Genomic DNA, 17,755 nt, shown 5'->3' on the forward strand with positions numbered 1-17,755 from the left:
CACATATACATGTTAGTTTCAAATCTCAGTGCTTCCCCCTTTTTTTCAAATGTAATCACACATTTCTATTGGTTGAAAACTAACCCTTTTCCAACTGTACCCTTCCCCCAACTTGACTTCAGCCTAGTACCCTTCCCCCAACTTGACTTCTGCCTGCTACCATAGCAACTGCTCTTGAAACACTGCTGTGTAGAGGTAGGCCAGAAGTTCACCACACAATGTTTCATTTCCAAAGAGCAGGAGTGCTTGACTTTTCAAACCTAACAGCAAATCCATAGTACTGTTCTTTGGTAACACATTTTTCTGTACCAATACAAAACATGCTTCTATAAATTTACACATACAGCCTAGTTTTTAGTGTAGAATGGTATGAAACAGCCAATCAGTTCTTTTTTTAAAAAAAAAATATGTATGCCTCCATTTCCAAACTGTCTTTCATTTCTTTTTACCATTCTACTGAATTACACCTCCTGAGTGCACCCCGATCTCCTTGGAAGATGTTCACAGTGTGGATTGTAGGACACAGCTATGTCTTCTGGAGTGAAAAGTATGCAGAGAAAACAGGTATGGTGAGAGACCTTGCTTTGCCAAATGTAGACATTAAATGGATTGGTCAGAGAGGGTTAAAGTGGCACTAATTGATGCCATTGGTGAAATCCTTCATGCAAATCCAACACCCTGACCTCATAATAGTGCACTGTGGTGGCAATGACCTAGGCACTTTGACTGGGGTAGGTCTGGAAATGCTTATGAAGGACACCTCTGCACAACTGTTTTCACTTTTCCCTAAAACTGCCTTTGTGTATTCTAACATATGCCAAAGGCAAAAATGGAACTGGTCCAATCAATTTTGTCCGCAGATTGACAAAGCAAGAAAGCACGTCAACAAATCTGTTTCTGCTTTCCTCCGAGACTATGGTATGGGTTCCATTTACAACAACAACTTGCGTTACGACATGCAAGACATTTATAGAGGAGATGGTGTACACTTCACTGATGAAGGAAACAGAGTCTTCCTCTTGAACCTTAGACTCTGCGTCGGTACTTACTTGTAGGTACCACTAAAAAATCAAATCACTTCATAAACACAACGGCTCTTTTTAGAGCCCCCTAATATCTAAACACTTATTTCTGAATTTTATTTCTTTTTTTCTTTTTTTTTTCTACCGTACGCGTACGGTAAGCTTACGGTAAGCTTACCGTACGCGTACCCCGCGATTTTTTTTTAAAATTAAAAATTTTTTTTTTGTACTTTTCTGTCCTTCTTTGACCCCCTTTCAAATGTTAGGGGGTCTGTAACTCTCTTCCTTGCACCCTTTTCAAGTTATCACCCTTTTTTTTCTGAGTGAAACACACAAAATGGCGGCCGCCGCTTCCTGGTTTCGACCGATTCGAATGTTTACTAAGATCTAACAGCCAATCAGAATCGCGCTCGCGCACGTCACCGTACGCGTACGGTAAGCTTACGGTAAGCGCACGGTAAGCGCACCGTAAGCTGGCTCAGATATATATATTGATATAAAGGCTATTTTCTCAGAATCTACTGAACAGATTTATACACCAAACCTACAAAAGGCACTTCCTTGACCTGTAGACTACCTCTCTGCCAAATTTCAAGGAACTCTGTTCAGCCGTTCGGGCTGTAGCTGTGTCTAAAGGTCCTATGGAAAAATGCATGGGAAAAACGCGTTTTGGGACCCCCCTTTTATCTCAGCCCCCGCTTGACGAATCCCCCCGAGACTTTCAGGGTAGGAGCGGAGCGTAGCGCCCCATTAGTTTTGAAAATTTCGCAAGGATTCGTCGACCGGGCGCCAAAGTTATTCAAAATAGAATGTTGCGGTTTTCCTATGGAAACAGGGTCCTAACTATAACTACCTACTGGCGACCGCCAGTAGGTAATATATATCCAGAAAACTCCCACTGCTTCTCTGATCAAGCACAGAGCGCGGACCACAGGTAGGGTGCAGATTTCTTTATTTAAATAAGTCCATCATCTGCGCTAGCAGCATTACGCTTTTCGGCACTACAAGTGCCTTGATCACATGATGCGCGTTAGTTGGTTACATCCTGTTTTTATACACAACCATTTTTTTCACATTTGAATAGTTTTTTTCTTTCTTTTTTACCTTTTTAGTGTTGTTGACCCTTAAAGTGACAGGTGCCAATATAGTGTAAAGTTCAGCATAAACATAAACAAAATACTTTTACTGTTACTGCGAATGAGTAAAATGCCATTTGTCATGATTTCGTTTAAATAATATCGGTATAAATACCTAAAAAACTTTCATGCATGGCTATTGACATTACATGTTAGAAAACTCATTGTTGCATCCGGGTTTAAATATCCTGTCATCTCAAACCACATACAAAATTATATGTAACATTGGCTAAAAATTACAGTACTTGGATATAAGACCCCAAATCATATAAGTTTGCATTTTTTTGCCGAACGTTATTTATTCTAAAACCTGTGTTAAAATATTAAATAACCGTGTATAAACATCCTTACTAAAATCCTATAAAATGTATATAAAAAAGTGTATAAAAAGTGTATAATAAGTTTATTATTATATAATCTGTTTATTGGCATTTATCAAGGTTTACAGCACGCATTAAAGCCAGAGCAACTTAAAGCAATAGCAATGTCAACGGCATTAACCCAAGCAGAAACACATAAAGTATCGGAAGACAGGCATATGTCCAGCCCTCGTAGCAGTAGTCGAGGCGTTTCAGCTGTGGGGAACCATAAAGTCCCTGTCAATTTCTTGCCGCCGAGAAACTTTCTTCCCATAGGAGCCTGTCAACATTCCGGCTACCTTCCCCAGAAGCCGTTCCATAAACAGTTAGTGAACCAGGACATAATGGGGTAGAACATCAGATACCCAAACGAAATAACAACAGCCCCTCAGCATCTGACTTATGTTTTCACGTCGCTTAACTCAGTCCCCCGATCCATTCCCCTATCCCGATGTCCCTTGTATAACTACTTGATTGGTAACGTCCTATTCGCTGCACGCCCCACCCGTGTGACTAGGCCTCATCGCCATACTGTCCAACCCAGCCCTGGGCTGCCCACTATCAGGCCTCTCTAGGGGAGTGCTCATCCCGCGTTCGTGACTGACCCCTGTACTCTCCTCGTCTGGTCTCACCATGGCCTGCAATAGTGCCTCCCACTGATACGCTATAGGCGTCTTCCTGAGGCCCAGTGTTTCCTCCCTTGAAAGAGCCATACCCTCCGCCTTGGCTCACACTAGGAATGATCCCTGCCATGCACGCGCATGAGGTGGGTCAGCTGCTTTCCATCGCTTAGTGAGCAGTCGCTTCGCTACCACCATCCCCAGGTCGATAAACCGAGAGGCGGTCTTCGTGGAGGGAGTCCTGCGGAAAAGGTGCAGCAGGTAGGTGCGCCATTCGAACGGGATGGTATGTCCTGTGCATGCGTAGAGTGTCTCGTGTACCACCTGCCAGTAGGAGCACAGCGCGGGACAGCTCCATAACATGTGAACCAATCTGGCATCTAGTTCTCAACAACGAGGACAACCCGCATCCGCACGATGGAAATATCTGTTGATGGATTCGGGCGAAAGGTACGCTCTATGTAGAATAAACAATTGTATTTGGCGGAAGTGCATGTTCCGGGGAATCTTCGTTGGGCCCTGCAACACTCCGCCCCACTCTTTATCAGTCAGGGGTCGGGCCAGATCCGCCTCCCACTTACTGCGCAGTGGGGTCAGGTTGATCGCCACATGTGCGCATAGGGAGGCCGCGAACCATCTGACCAGGTGCCTCCCTCGCCCCATCACATGAAGGTATTGTATCATGAGATGGTGTTCTGGTTCCTCCCGAAGATCTCCCCATCAATTCGCGAGCGTCTCCGCCAGGGACCGGTGGCGAAGGAAGTGGCCAGGCGGAAGCCCCGTCTTCTCCGCCAGAGAGGCGAACGGGAGGAGAACACCATCTCGGTAAAGGTCCCCCATCGTTTGTATATCTGCCGCGGTCCAGTCTGCCAGCTCCGAGGCACTAAGCACCCCCAGCCTGCTGGGGGAGCCCTCAAGCAGTATAGCCAGAGCGTAAGGGGTTCGAGCCCGCGTCGGGTAAAGAGCGAGACGGTAGCACTTGTAGGCCCCCATCATAAGGAGGGGCACAGGTCTGACCGCTTTCGCAGCCGGGTGGAATAGGTTGAGGAGACCAGCCAGAGGGAGGGGGGGGTGCCATGGTCGCCGTATCGTCCCGCCCTCTATCAGCTAACCACCGGGCTATCCATTGCAGCTGCGCGGCCAGGTAATAATGCTCAAAACACGGCATCGCAAGGCCTCCCTGGTCAGTGGGGAGATATAACTTAGGCAACGCGACTCTATGACGGGCGTTACCCCATATGAAGTCCCGGAGGGACCGTGTGAGGGTTGTAAAGAAGGAAGCCGGGATATAAGTGGGCAAATTAGCGAAGTAGTACAGGAGCCGAGGCAGAATCACCATTTTGACCAGGGCAATTCGCCCCGTGACCGCCAAGGGGAGGGTGCCCCAGAACCGCATCTGGGTCCTGACCGCTGTCACAGCTCTGCCAAGGTTGCCCTCCACGAGATCCACTGGTTGTCTATATATCTGGATACCCAGGTAATGGAAGGTGTCCGGCTGCTATTTAACCTGTATGCCTCCGAGATGGTAGCTTGGGTCCTGGGTGTCGGCTCGAAACGCGTAGAGGCATGACTTAGCAGCGTTCACCTTGAGGCCCGAGAGAGCGGCAAAGTCGAGTAGAATTCGCTCCAATTCGGCCGGGATGTGTGCCACATCCCTGACAAAGACCAGCAGATCGTCCGCGTAAGGCGATACCTGGTGTGTCGCGTCTCCTAACGGAATTCCATCAGCCAGCACCTTGCGAAGCGTGGCAGCAAGGGGTTCTATTGCCAGTGCGAACAGGAGGGGTGAGAGCGGGCACCCCTGCCTGGTGCCACGACATATCCGAATGGCGTCAGATATATATGGCCCGGTTCTCACCCTCACCGTGGGGTCCTTGTACAATAGGGCTGCCATTTGTAGAAACCCAAGGCCCAGCCCATAGTGCGACAGTGCCGCTACCAAGTAACCCCACTCCAGGCAATCAAAGGCTTTCTCAAGGTCTAGGACCAGGCAGCCCGCCCTAGGCCACTGCTGCGCACTGTCATGTGCCACCTGGAAAAACCGCCGCAAGTTAAGAGAGGTGCTACGCTTGGGTACAAAGCCATTTTGGTCCCCATGTACTAGCACCGACACGGTTGGGGCCAGCCACTCTGCTAGCACCTTAGCCAAAATTTTATAATCCACGTTAGGCAGAGCGAGAGGGCGATATGATCCCAGGTTGGTGGGATCCCATCCAGGTTTGAGCAGGGACACCAAGTGGGTATCTCGCATAGAAGCAGGCAAGGTGCACTCCTCAAGGGCCGCAATGTAAAGAGCGTGCAATCCCGGTAAGCCTTATAGTATTCTGCTGGAAGCCCGTCCGGCCCCGGCGCCTTCCCAGAGGCCAAAGAGGACACCGCATCCCGATCTCCTCTACGGTGAGGGGGCATTCAAGTGTTTCCTGATACTCCTCAGGGACCGTGGGCAAGCAGGCATCCTCCAAAAACCTATCCAGGTCCTGCGCCTGCCGACGCCCTGTCGAACGATATAGGGCCACGCAATGTTCCATCATTACCTGATGTATTTCCCACTGCGTGTGCACGAGCGACCCATCAGGCCTGCTAAGTGCATCTATCGGCGCGTGCGCGGACTCCCGCCTGAGCAGCCAGGCCAGCAACCGTCCCGCCCTGTCCGATGTGGCGTGAACGCGAGCTGAATGGGCAGCGTAATTGTGGCACGCAAGCGCTCCAGCAGCTCAGCATGACGTGCCCGGAGCCGCATCAACCGTGCCGAGTCATGAGCCCCGCCCTCACAATGACGCTCACAAGAGAGAAGGCGCGACTTCAGACCCGCAAGCGACAGCGCGAGCCGCCTTCGGATATTCCACGTCACACCCAGACAGTGTCCCCGGATAGTGGATTTATGGGCATCCCACTCTACTAACTAATTACTCGCCGTCCCCTCGTTTAGGTAAAAGAATTGTTCAATCGCTGTGCCTAGGGAAGCGCGAAATTCAGCGTCCTCCAAAGCCGCCGGTTAGAGCCGCCGCGTAGGGACAGGGGGCCGCTCAGAGTCCCATACAAGACGCAGCCTAAGAGGGTTGTGGTCTGAATGGGTCCGACCCAAATACTCCTCCTGGCCCACCAGAGGAGTCAGAGAATGAGAGCCTACCACCCTGTCTATACGAACGTGTAGATCATGCACCGTTGAGTAATACGAGTAGACGCGGTCGTCAGGGTGCAAAGTGAGCCACAGATCGTATAACGCTCAACGCAACAGCCAGTCGGTGAGGGTCCGCGTATTAGAGACCGCCTGTGTGTTGCGGAGGGGTGGAAAGGACCTATCCAGTCGTGTGTCTAGGACAGAATTAAAGTCCCCACCCAGTAGCCAGGGAAGACCCGCATATGGCGCCAGCACTGCGGACAAGTGGGCCAAAAACGATGGTTGGTCGACATTCGGGGCGTAGACTGAGCCTATTAACATATGTTGGCCGTTCAGCTTCCCACGAACCAGAGTGTACCGCCCAGCTGTGTCAACCACTACCTCCATGCATGTAAACGGAGTGCCCGCCCTCACCCAGATTAATGTACCACGGGCATGTGCAGAGTACGTGGTCCCAAATAGCTGACCCCTCCAGCAAGCGCGCAGCCGGTCGAGCTCAGGCTGCATCATGTGAGTCTCTTGGAGAAGGGCAATGGCCGCCTTATGTCGCTGCAAGTCAGCGAAAATGGAGTATCGGCACGCAGGGGTGTGCATCCCCCGTATATTCCATGTGATTACGTCAGTGGCAGCCATCTAGAGCAATTGAGATCCACAGCAGTCACTGGGGCAGGGGCGAGTCGGATGGAGGGGCGAATATATACTCTATGTGTCATGTCAGTGTGCTGTGACAGAACCCCCCGGAACAAAAGAACACTTACGAACTGCTGTGTGCATGTCATAAAGAACAGTAACAGTGAAACTACCAGGGCAAACCCCAAAATAGGCATTCGTCCAAACTGCAAGCTAAACGCTTATTGAGCAAAACTAAGCCAGTTAATGACTAACGTGTGCACGATGTGGCTTTAGCTAAGTCAACCTGCACTTTCCTTGCGCTACTCCCACATTTGCGGGTGGCCCCACCGTTCCTCCCGAAACCGCCTGCTGCCAACCCCCCACCGCATTCAGTCTCCTCTCCTCCCCCCCCTCCTCCCCCCGGGCTGGAGTTCCCACCCCCTCCACCTAGCAGGATCTAGCAGACTTGTGCATGCCCACGTCCGATACTGCACCACATCTTACAGGAGGAAAGGGAGAGACCCCCCAAGCTGTCCCCACTGCATCTTGCCCCAGTTAGATCGGCCCTCGTTTCAGCAGTTGCCACCGCCCCAACACCCTGGGCTCAAACAATATGGTCAGCAGTTTGGGGCGTCACCAGTGGGAGGACCTGATCATCAGAAAGTACGGTGGACGGGGAAGACGACTTGCTAGTTTCAGGTTCACTATGTTCATGACCAGCTGCTGCACCCTGGCTGCTCGTGGACCCCAGGGTTGCCACCGCTTCCAGGGCTTCCTGTCGCTCTTGCTGCATCCTTTCCGGGCTGGCCGCCACGGCGGGGCTCGCCCCGCTGCCCCGCGGGCCTCCTTCCTTTGTCGTCGTCTTGGTCACCTCTCCTGGCAGCCGTTAGCTCTCGGGTCCATAGGTCTCCGGCCCCCGCTCAATCCTGCCTCCTCCAGCCAGTCCCAGACATCAGATGGGGCATCAAAGAACCGGGTCCCATCTTTCGTAATCACTCTGAGACGTGGCGGGAACAGCAGGGAATATGGGATCCCCAGGTCCCGCAACTGGTGCTTCACCGCCAGATAGTTACTTCTCCGTTTTTGGACTGTGGAAGTGTAATCCGGAAAAAGCATCACCTGTCCTCCGCCTACTGTGATGGCGTCCATTTTCCTGGCCTCACGAAGCACCACATCCCTGTCTCGGAAGTTGAGGAGTCTGAAGAGAAAGGGGCGTGGACGCGCCCCGGGCTGAGGTTTCCGCGCTGGGACCCGGTATGCGCGCTCCACCACGAACTGCTGAGAGAGCACCCCTGGGAAAGGATGTCGCGAATCTACCCTTCAACAAACTGCTCCGGGTTCCGTCCCTTCGCACCTTCCGGCAGACCCACCACTTGGACATTATTGCGCCGAGAGCGACCTTCCGCGTCCTCAGCACGGTTCTCCAAGGCATGGACACGGTCGATCAAGTCCTGCAAGGCCGCAGTGTGGTGGCGCACCACGGGGTGGATCTCCTGGAGCGTTTGGTGTTGCTGGGTGACAGAATCCACCAACTTGCGATGGTCTGCGTGAAGGAGGGTGAAGTCCACCGTGACTTTATCTATTCAGGACTCCAATGAGGCCCTAGTCTGCTCCATTGTAGTACCCAGACGCTCCACCGCCGCCAGTACTGTGTCCATTTTCGCCTCGAGCGCCCTCGCCGGAAGCGTCATATAACTGTCCGGACGCCCAGGTGTGGTGCCCAGCTTCTCCGTCTGTGACCGACCCACGGGCAGCTTGTTACGTAGTTGGCCCATGGCCAGTTGCTGTGCGGAGGGCATTCAACGCCAACACCCGTCCTCAACGTGCTGTCCAGTCGCCTCTGTCCACCCTGCCAAGGTGCAATGGAAAGAACACCACGTTCTCCTTGCTGGCGCAGGAATAGGGAGGAAGGGCGGGAGGAAGGCAAAGACCCCCCCCGGAATGACTTGGGCACCTGCTGTCCAAGACCCACTAATCGGTATCTGCCAAGCCCCGGGGTCGACGGTGTCACCTCACATCGCCCACATCATGAACCGGTATCCCCAGCTTGGCACCGCTCCTCCAACACAGAATCCGTGTCCCGCAGCTGTCAGGCTAGCCACTATGCCATCTCCACCGCCAGTGCCCACTGCGCCCAGACCACTAGCGAACTGGTCACTCTTCTTTTACCACCGGTGGTGCATAAATGGCGGTGCAGTCCGGGTAGGGCCTCGAGTGCCCTCTACACCATCGCTCCCAGCTGAAACGCCCCTCGTGTGCACGGGGTACTCAGGGGCGCAAGTCCCTCCTCAGTGTGCCAGCCTCGTGGAGGTGCTCACCAAATGCCGCCACCAGTCTCGTTTTGAGGCCGAGCTGCTCCCCTCAGCCTCCTGTGTCGAGTGTCACTTGGGCTGGCTGCAATGTTCAGGACACCAGTCACAAGTCCTGCAGGCCCCTGGCCCTCGATGTTGTGTCCGCCAGGGATGGGGCACCCTGACTCTCCCCAGTCGATCGCTGCAGCCATCGCTGGGTCCCCCACGGTGCCGTGGCCTTCAAGGAGGCCCCACCTCGCTCCCGGGCCTCCCCGCCGCACCTTACGCACCCTCCGGAGTACTGGGGATAGGCCCACGCAACTCACCCGGGCAGTTCCGGCAGGGGGGAGGCATCCAGATCACTCAACTAAGTCCTCAGGGCCAAGGTCGTGTGTGCAGGGCCTCCGGGGCGACCTCCCCAACTCGTTCCGCGGTGGCACTCCACCTGCGCGGGGCCCACGGGGCCTGCAGTGAGTCACCGCCTCGCTGGTATTTGCGCCGCCTGCTGTGCCACTGCAAACCTGTCGGCTGGGTCCCCGTGGCAGCCGGTAGCCACCAGGGCCGTCGCTGTCCTCCTCTGCCAGCACCAGCCTCTGTGTCCCTGACGGCCGGTCGCCGCCTCGACTCCACAATCGAAAGCACCGCCCCTGTGGCCCAGCCGCCTCGTGTCAAGCCGCGGGCTGAAGTAGTTCCCGCGGCCGGCCGAGGTCAAGGCCCCGCTTCACGCTTCCTGCCGGCTTCAGACTCAGTGCGGCTCGGCCGGGGCCCACAGGCTGTCTCCGGCTCCGAGCGCTTCCACGGGGATGCGGGAGATACCTGGTACGCGGCCGGCAGCGTCTGTCGCGGCCACCCGCGCCACAAGCAGGAGAATTACCAGGATTTCAGCACCCGATGGCAGGAGCATCACGCTCCGATGTCCATCTTGCTAGCGCGCCACCTAGCGCCCCCAAGTGTATAATAAGTTTATCTAGTGATATTTGATATTTAACTGAAAGGGGGCTTTTATGCAGCATGTTTAGACTAATTTTATACATCATATTGTAAGTTATTACTAGCTGACAGTCCAATTTACCCAATATTTAACCTTAGTTTGAATTTAATATTTATATTTCTGAATGGTGCAATTGTGTAAAATGCTAGCTTATTACCTTGATTTTAAAGGCACGTATAAAGTTCCTCAGTAATATTAAGGCCTCCAGGTTGTTTACTATCTAGGTCTAAATTGTATCTGGTTTCCAACCTTCTGAGTGCCTTTTCCCTATCCCCTCCTCGTTTGTATGGTGGGATAGCATCAATTAAAAAATATATCAGTTCTTTGGGGTCTGTGTTGTGTTTCTCCTCAAAGTGTCTGCCACAGGGTACGCTGTATCTTTGTTTCTAATATGTTGAAGTATACGTTTGTGTCCCTGTAGTATTGTGCTTCCTACATATTTGAGGGAACAGGGACACTCTAAAACGTATACCACAAAGTTGGATTTGCAAGTTAGGGCTTTCTCTATAGGTCTTTCTACTGCACAGAAGGGGGTAGTATAGGAAGACTTATTAACTCCGTGTTGACATGCTTTACATGTTTTACAACGGATAAAGCCTTTCCTTTGTGATAGCCAGGTGTTCTTAGGCTGCATATAAGGATCATTTTTGACCAGGACTTCTCTCATTGAGGTGGCTCTAGTATAAGTTATGGACGCCTGTTTGGGTAGAGTATGGCCAATGACAGGATCATCTAAGATTAGAGGCCAATTTTTTCTAATAATCTTTTTGAATAGCTTGTCCTGTTTACTGTATTTGAGGATAAATCTGAACATGGGAGGTTTTGAGGATTGTTCTTTCTTTTCGTTGGCCCCCCCTATCAGATCTTCTCTTGCCCGCTCTGTACCTTTATTGATGGCCTGGTCAATACATTTGTTGGAATATCACCTGGCTCTAAATCTGCTGGCGCAGGCCTGTGGCGCCTTTGTTAGTTCATCCTCCTGACTGCAAATCCTTCTTAGACGCAGCATTTCCCCGTAGGGGGTGCTTTGAATAAGAGGTTGCGGGTGAAAGCTACTGGCATGCAATATTGCGTTGCCCGCCATAGGCTTTCTGTGCAACTTGGTTTCCAATTTGCCTACCTGAATGTAAATTTCTACATCTAAAAAGTTAATGGAGGTTGAACTAATGTTAGATGTAAAGTGCAGATTAAGGACCCTAGTGGGCGTGGCCACCCCGTTGCTCGATGGTGCTTGTAGTGCCAGAAGGTGATTATTAGCAATGAGGATGGGTGCCTTGCCACACAAACCCACTGTGGTTTTATTTTGAAGAAAAGAACGCATTGGAATGGCAGCTCACATGAGAAATACTGGCACTACAAGCACCATCGAGCAACGGAGCGGCCATGCCCACTAGGGCTGGACTTTACTATTCAAATAGTGGTGCCTGAAATCGTCTTGCCCCTGCTTCCTGAGTCCGTCGCCTTTGATAAAGTGCTTTCGCACGAAACGCGTCAGGCAGGACGAATTTTGTTGTCGCTTTTCATCTTTTCCTCGCTGCTGCTTCAAATAAAGATTGTGGCAGATACCTACCTGTTTCGTGGGCTCCTTCCATCACAGGCAACTTGTTGGATTGGTGTTTAGCGGCCCGCGTGAAGCCCCTGGGATGTTCTGCAGACCACCTGCGGAGACGTTAAACGACGCCTCCGCAATGGGGAACAGTGCTGGTTGTTTGAAGGTGATTATCAGCAATGAGGATGGGTGCCTTGCCACACAAACCCACTGTGGTTTTATTTTGAAGAAAAGGATGCATTGGCCTGGCAGCTCACATGAGAAATATGTGGTGTCTTGCCAAACCTTCTGGAATCTGGAACACTTCTCGTGCTCAAGATTCCAGAAGAGACAGTTTGACCCAGGCTCACTTGTTAGACGTATTTCTTTATTCTCCTGAAGAATAAATAGTTTTTACCTTTAATGAAGCGTGCTGAGCCATCTCTTCATTACACTGGCGACAATCGGAAAAAAAAAAATGAATTGAGCCTGGAGTCCTGCGGCGAGCAGATCAAGCAACTGTCATTTTTCATCTCGTGTGATCCCTGCATGGTGTTCCTGTACTCGTCAATCATCATCCAAGGTATATGCTGAAAATCGGGCATCCGGCAATCTTCCGGTGAGACTTTTACGCATTTTCAGCTATTTGACGATTACAGCGCTCCTTGGTCTCTTTGCGCAGGCGCGCATCCTCGACTAACAAAGCGCTGTGACATCATTACGCAAAAACGCATCAGCGGCCATACTTTGGGGTACTATCACGCAACGTGGTGGCCATTTTAGGCGAAATGTAAAATTTAGGTGTTAAGTTCTGCGCGAGTCCGGTAAAACTGACTTTTCACATCGCATGAACTTGATAACACCACATCACTTGCCACGCTTGCATTTTGTATACTCGAAGCGCTTAATTGGGCTGCACATCGCTGATGCGCACAGCAATTTTATTCGGTTTAACAATTGTGTGCACAAATATGTTTTGCTTATGAACTGGATAACACCATCGGCCACGTTTAGCATCAACATTAAAAGCGCACTGTTAAGCTGCACGTCGCTGATGCGCACAGCCTTGTTGTTACACTTAACGCTTGTATGTACAAACTCTTTTACATACAATTACAGCTGATTCCTTCATTTTAAAGTGCAGACAAAAAATAAAAAAATAAATATAAGTTAACACGTGCACAGCTGGTTCAAACATCGCTGATGTGCACATCTTAAAAAAAAAGGTTATAACACTGCCTTCATATTATTAGTTGTTGCAAAAATAATTATTACTTTGCAGTTTTTCATTTTATTATATATTTTTTTTATTTTAATTTGCTTTTCTATTAAATGGAGGTTTTCAATGCCCATACTCCATTACTACCATCTCCTGGTTAACCCATGTTGGAATGGAAACGCTGGAAAGAAGGTTTTGAAGCGTACATTGAAGCCATAGGTGGTGAAGACTACACTGATAAAAGAAAACTAGCCATTTTAAAACACTCTCTTGGTGCTGAGGGAAGACATATTTTAAGCCATCTACCACCTAGTACGAATCACATACCTTCATCCGATGATGATACTAATGTATTTGAAGAGGCTATAAAAAAAATGGATAAACGTTATATAAAAAAAGTTAACGAAATAGTGTCACGTCACAAATTTCTCAGAAGAGGTCAACTTGTCAATGAATCTGTAGACACGTTTGTAAATGATTTAAGAATATTGGCATCTAAATGTAATTATACTATTTTCCATGATCAAATGATTTGTGACCAAATGGTTCACAAAGTTGCCAATGTCAGACTTCAAGAAAAACTACTAGCTGCAGAAGACTTGACTTTAGACAAAGCTCTTGACATCGCTCATCGTTTTGAAGATATGGAATTAGGTTAAAAAGAACTAGCTGAGCAAAAAGCATCTGAAGTTAATACAGTTAAAAAATCTAATCCTGAGGAAGGCACGCCTAGTAAAGTAAAATTTAAAACTCAAGTCATTCAAGACAAGAAAGAGTATATTTGTTTTAAATGTGGTATTCCTGGTCACTTGGCCAACGACAAAAGGTGTCCTGCTATTGATCAAGTGTGCAGATATTGTAAATTAAAAGGCCATTATAAAAGGATGTGTAGAAACAAGAACAGGTTAAAAAATAAAAATCTCGAGCAAAAAAGTCAAATTGATGAGAATGTGAAAGTAGTTAAAGGTGACATCAATGATGATGAATTTCTTTTAGCTGTATATGAAGTTAATAGCAATATGAAGGATGCTCCTTTTTGCACTATTGCAATTGGGAACAACGATGTGAGGGTCACGGCTGATTCTGGTGCCAGACACACACTCATTGGAGACGATTGGTTAAAAGAATTTCCAGATGTGTGTCTATCACCTCCAGATATTAAATTGGTTGAGAATGGTAGGACACCTATTGATGTTCTAGGATTTTTCACATCTACCCTTAGTTTCAAAGGTAAAACCATTTCCTCCAAAATGTATGTTGCAAAAGAAGGCTCATGCCTTTTGGGATGGCCTCAACAAAGGGATCTAATGATCACTTTAGACCCTAATCATCCCGATCAAGTTCTTGGATATTCAGATTTGATTTTTCATATTGATATTGATCCTGCATCTGAGTGGGAAAAAAGATTTCCAAGTGTATTTTCATCTGCAAAATTGGGACTTCTAAAAAAATGTATACATAAAATCATTCTAAAAGATGATGCTGTACCAAAAGTTCATATGGTTAGGAATGTTCCTTTACATTTAAGTGAAGCTGTTCAGAATGAACTTAAAAGACTGTGAGATCTCGATGTAATTGAGGAAATAGAATCATCAGAATGGTTAAATCCGGTTGTGGTCACACACAAACCTAATGGTAAAGTCAGATTATGTGTTGACTTGAGAGATCTAAATAACAGTGTATGGGTTGACAGACATCCCCTACCAAATAACAGTGAGATGTTCACGAAACTTAAAGGTGCCTCAATATTTTCTACTCTTGATTTATCTAACGCTTACCATCAGATAGCTCTTCATGAGGAGAGCAAACATCTTACTTCTTTCATCACCTCTGAGGGGCCTTAAGATACAAGAGAATGCCCTTTGGATTCATTTCTGCATCCTCTGTCTTTCAAAGGCTAATGCACAGGTTAATTAAAAACATTGACAATGTACTTTACTTTCAAGAGGACATTTTGATTTTTGCCTCTGATTCTAGTGAACATACTGACATTCTACATAAAGTTTTGTGCATACTATAAGACAATGGTTTAACTTTAACTAAAGACAAATGTAAATTTGGTGTATCATCTGTTGATTACCTAGGTCATTCAATCGACAAACATGGCATTTCCCCCAAGCAAAATGTAATCAGAGCCATTGAACAAGCTCCTGATCCTCAAAACAAAGACCAGCTCAGATCCTTTTTAGGACTTGCTGAGTACTATGCTAAATTTATACCATTAATTGCTGACAAAACTATCCATATGAGAAGCTTATTAAAAAAAAACATCTTGTTTTTGTGGGATGACAATTGTATAAATGAATTCAGACAACTGAACAGTCATTTTGCTTCTGCACCTGCTTTAGCCACGTTTGACACTGCGCATGATTCAATAATTGGTTCAGATGCAAGTAATGTTGGATTAGGTGCAGTTTTGATGCAAAATCAGAATGATCATTTGGTCACCATTGGTTTTGCATCTAGGCCATTGAGGGGTGCAGAATGCAAGTATTCTACTTTAGAAAAAGAAACTCTTGCTATGTGTATGGCACTGTCTTCAAAGTCAGATCTGATCATCGTCCTTTAGTGGATCTTTTTACAACAAAAGGATGTGGTCGAGCCACTTCAAGAATAGCTAGATGGCAATATAAACTACAGGACTTTCATTTTAAAGTTGAGTATATTCCTGGTGTAAGAAATATTCTAGCAGATTGTCTTTCAAGGTTACCTGTAGTTGATGACAATGTTGTAGAAGAAGATTATGATTTAGAAAATGTGATTTATATTTGTGAAGTATCCAATGGATGTATACAAGAGAAAGAATGGCAACTTGCATGTGAAAATGATGTTGTACATATCAAATCTTCATGGCCTAGGAAGGCAGATATGCCGGAATGTCTTTGTCCCTTCTTTCAAATTTCTCATGAAATGTCTTTAAAGGATGATATATTAATGAGAAGCTTACAGCTTTTTGTACCCACTGATTTGCAACAAACCATCTTGGATATGGCTCATGAGGGCCATCCTGGCATTACAAGCATGAAACGCAGAATTAGAAGTGAATTTTGGTGGCCAGCTATGGACAAAGCTATTGAACGTAAGGTCAGAGATTGCATAGAATGTTGTATCAGCGATAAATCTCAGAAGACTGTATCCTATGATCATCTTCCTGTTTCCAGACCCTCTTGTGTGTGGGAATGTGTTTCTTTAGACATTGCACGTCCCGTATGTTTAGGTCCGAATCCTGTTTACGCCATCCTACTCATTGATCAATTATCTCAGTGGCCTGAGGTTAAAATTGTTCCTCAAATTAACTCAAAAGTTGTTATTCAGTTTTTAAATGAGGTGTTTGAAAGAGAGAGTTTCCCCGAATCTCTTATAATGGATAATGGGGTACAGTTGACTTCTACCAAAATGAAAAGTTTTCTTGATGGTCATGGCATTGTTCACAAACGTTCTTCAGTCTATTATCCCCAGAGTAATGGAATTGTAGAAAGGTGGATCAAAGTTTTTAAGGAAGGTTTACAATTAGCCATTTCCAATGGCAAGAATTGTAGTCAAGCCATTAGTGAAGTTCTTTGGAGTTACAGGAATACTCCTAGGAGTATAGGTGATCTTTCGCCTTTTGAAAAAATGAGGGGAAGGAAGGGTGTGTCCAATATGAGTCAAACATGGATGAGAGATATATTACTCAATAAGAATGACATAGCAGTGCCAGTTCAAGGCTGTCTTGATAAAGTTGTCACTTCTCCTGTTAAAGTCAATGACTGGGTTCATGTGAAAAAAGGTAGGATTGTCAAATCTGGGGAATCTTGCTTTTCTCATCCTTTGAAAGTGGTTCGTGTTGGTCGTCAGGTGGTTGAATTATCTGATGGAAACGTTTGGAGTTTTTCCAAGATTCCTCAGTGGTTGTGGCCTGATAGAAGGTTTTCTGTATCTACTGATATATCGTCACTTAAAATTTCTTACAACAAAACAAATTGGAGAAAGTCCATTTCTTCAAAAGATGGAATTCTGAATAATCGCCATGTACAAAGATCTCGACAATGCCCTGTTTGGTATAAGGATTATTATGTGAGCAAGTGATGTTTTTCTGTATTTTATATCATAGTGATTCATTCATGCATACTGTAAACATGTTTTTATTCACTTACATATGTAACTCTTGTGTGGTATTTGATGCTTACAGCACACATGTTCTCATTTATTTACATATGTTATTTCTTTAATATTTTTCTTTTGTTTGCCAACGAAGGGGAATGTGTGGTATCTTGCCAAACCTTCTGGAATCTGGAACACCTCTCGTGCTCAAGATTCCAGAAGAGACAGTTTGACCCAAGCTCACTTGTTAGACGTATTTCTTTATTCTCCTGAAGAATAAATAATTTTTATCTTTAATGAAGCGTGCTGAGCTGTCTCTTCATTACAATATACTGGCACTACAAGCACCACCGAGCAACGGGGTGGCCATGCCCACTCGGGCGGGACTTTACTATTCAAATAGTGGTGCCTGAAATCGTCATGCCGCTGCTTCCTGAGTCCGTCGCCTTTGATAAAGTGATTTTGCACGAAACGCGTCAGGCAGGACGAACTTTGTTGTCGCTTTTCATCTTTTCCTCGCTGCTGCTTCAAATAAAGATTGTGGCAGATACCTACCTGTTTCGTGGGCTCCTTCCATCACAGGCAACTTGTTGGATTGGTGTTTAGCGGCCCGCCTGAGCCGTGGTGTGGAGCCCCTAGGATGTTCTGCAGACCACCTGCGGAGACGCTAAACGACGCCTCCGCAATGGGGAACAGTGCTGGTTGTTTAAATGTGATTATCAGCAATGAGGATGGGTGCCTTGCCACACAAACCCACTGTGGTTTTATTTTGA

This window comes from Triturus cristatus, chromosome 10 (assembly GCF_964204655.1).
Source record: "Triturus cristatus chromosome 10, aTriCri1.1, whole genome shotgun sequence".
NCBI classification, from domain to species: domain Eukaryota; kingdom Metazoa; phylum Chordata; class Amphibia; order Caudata; family Salamandridae; genus Triturus; species Triturus cristatus.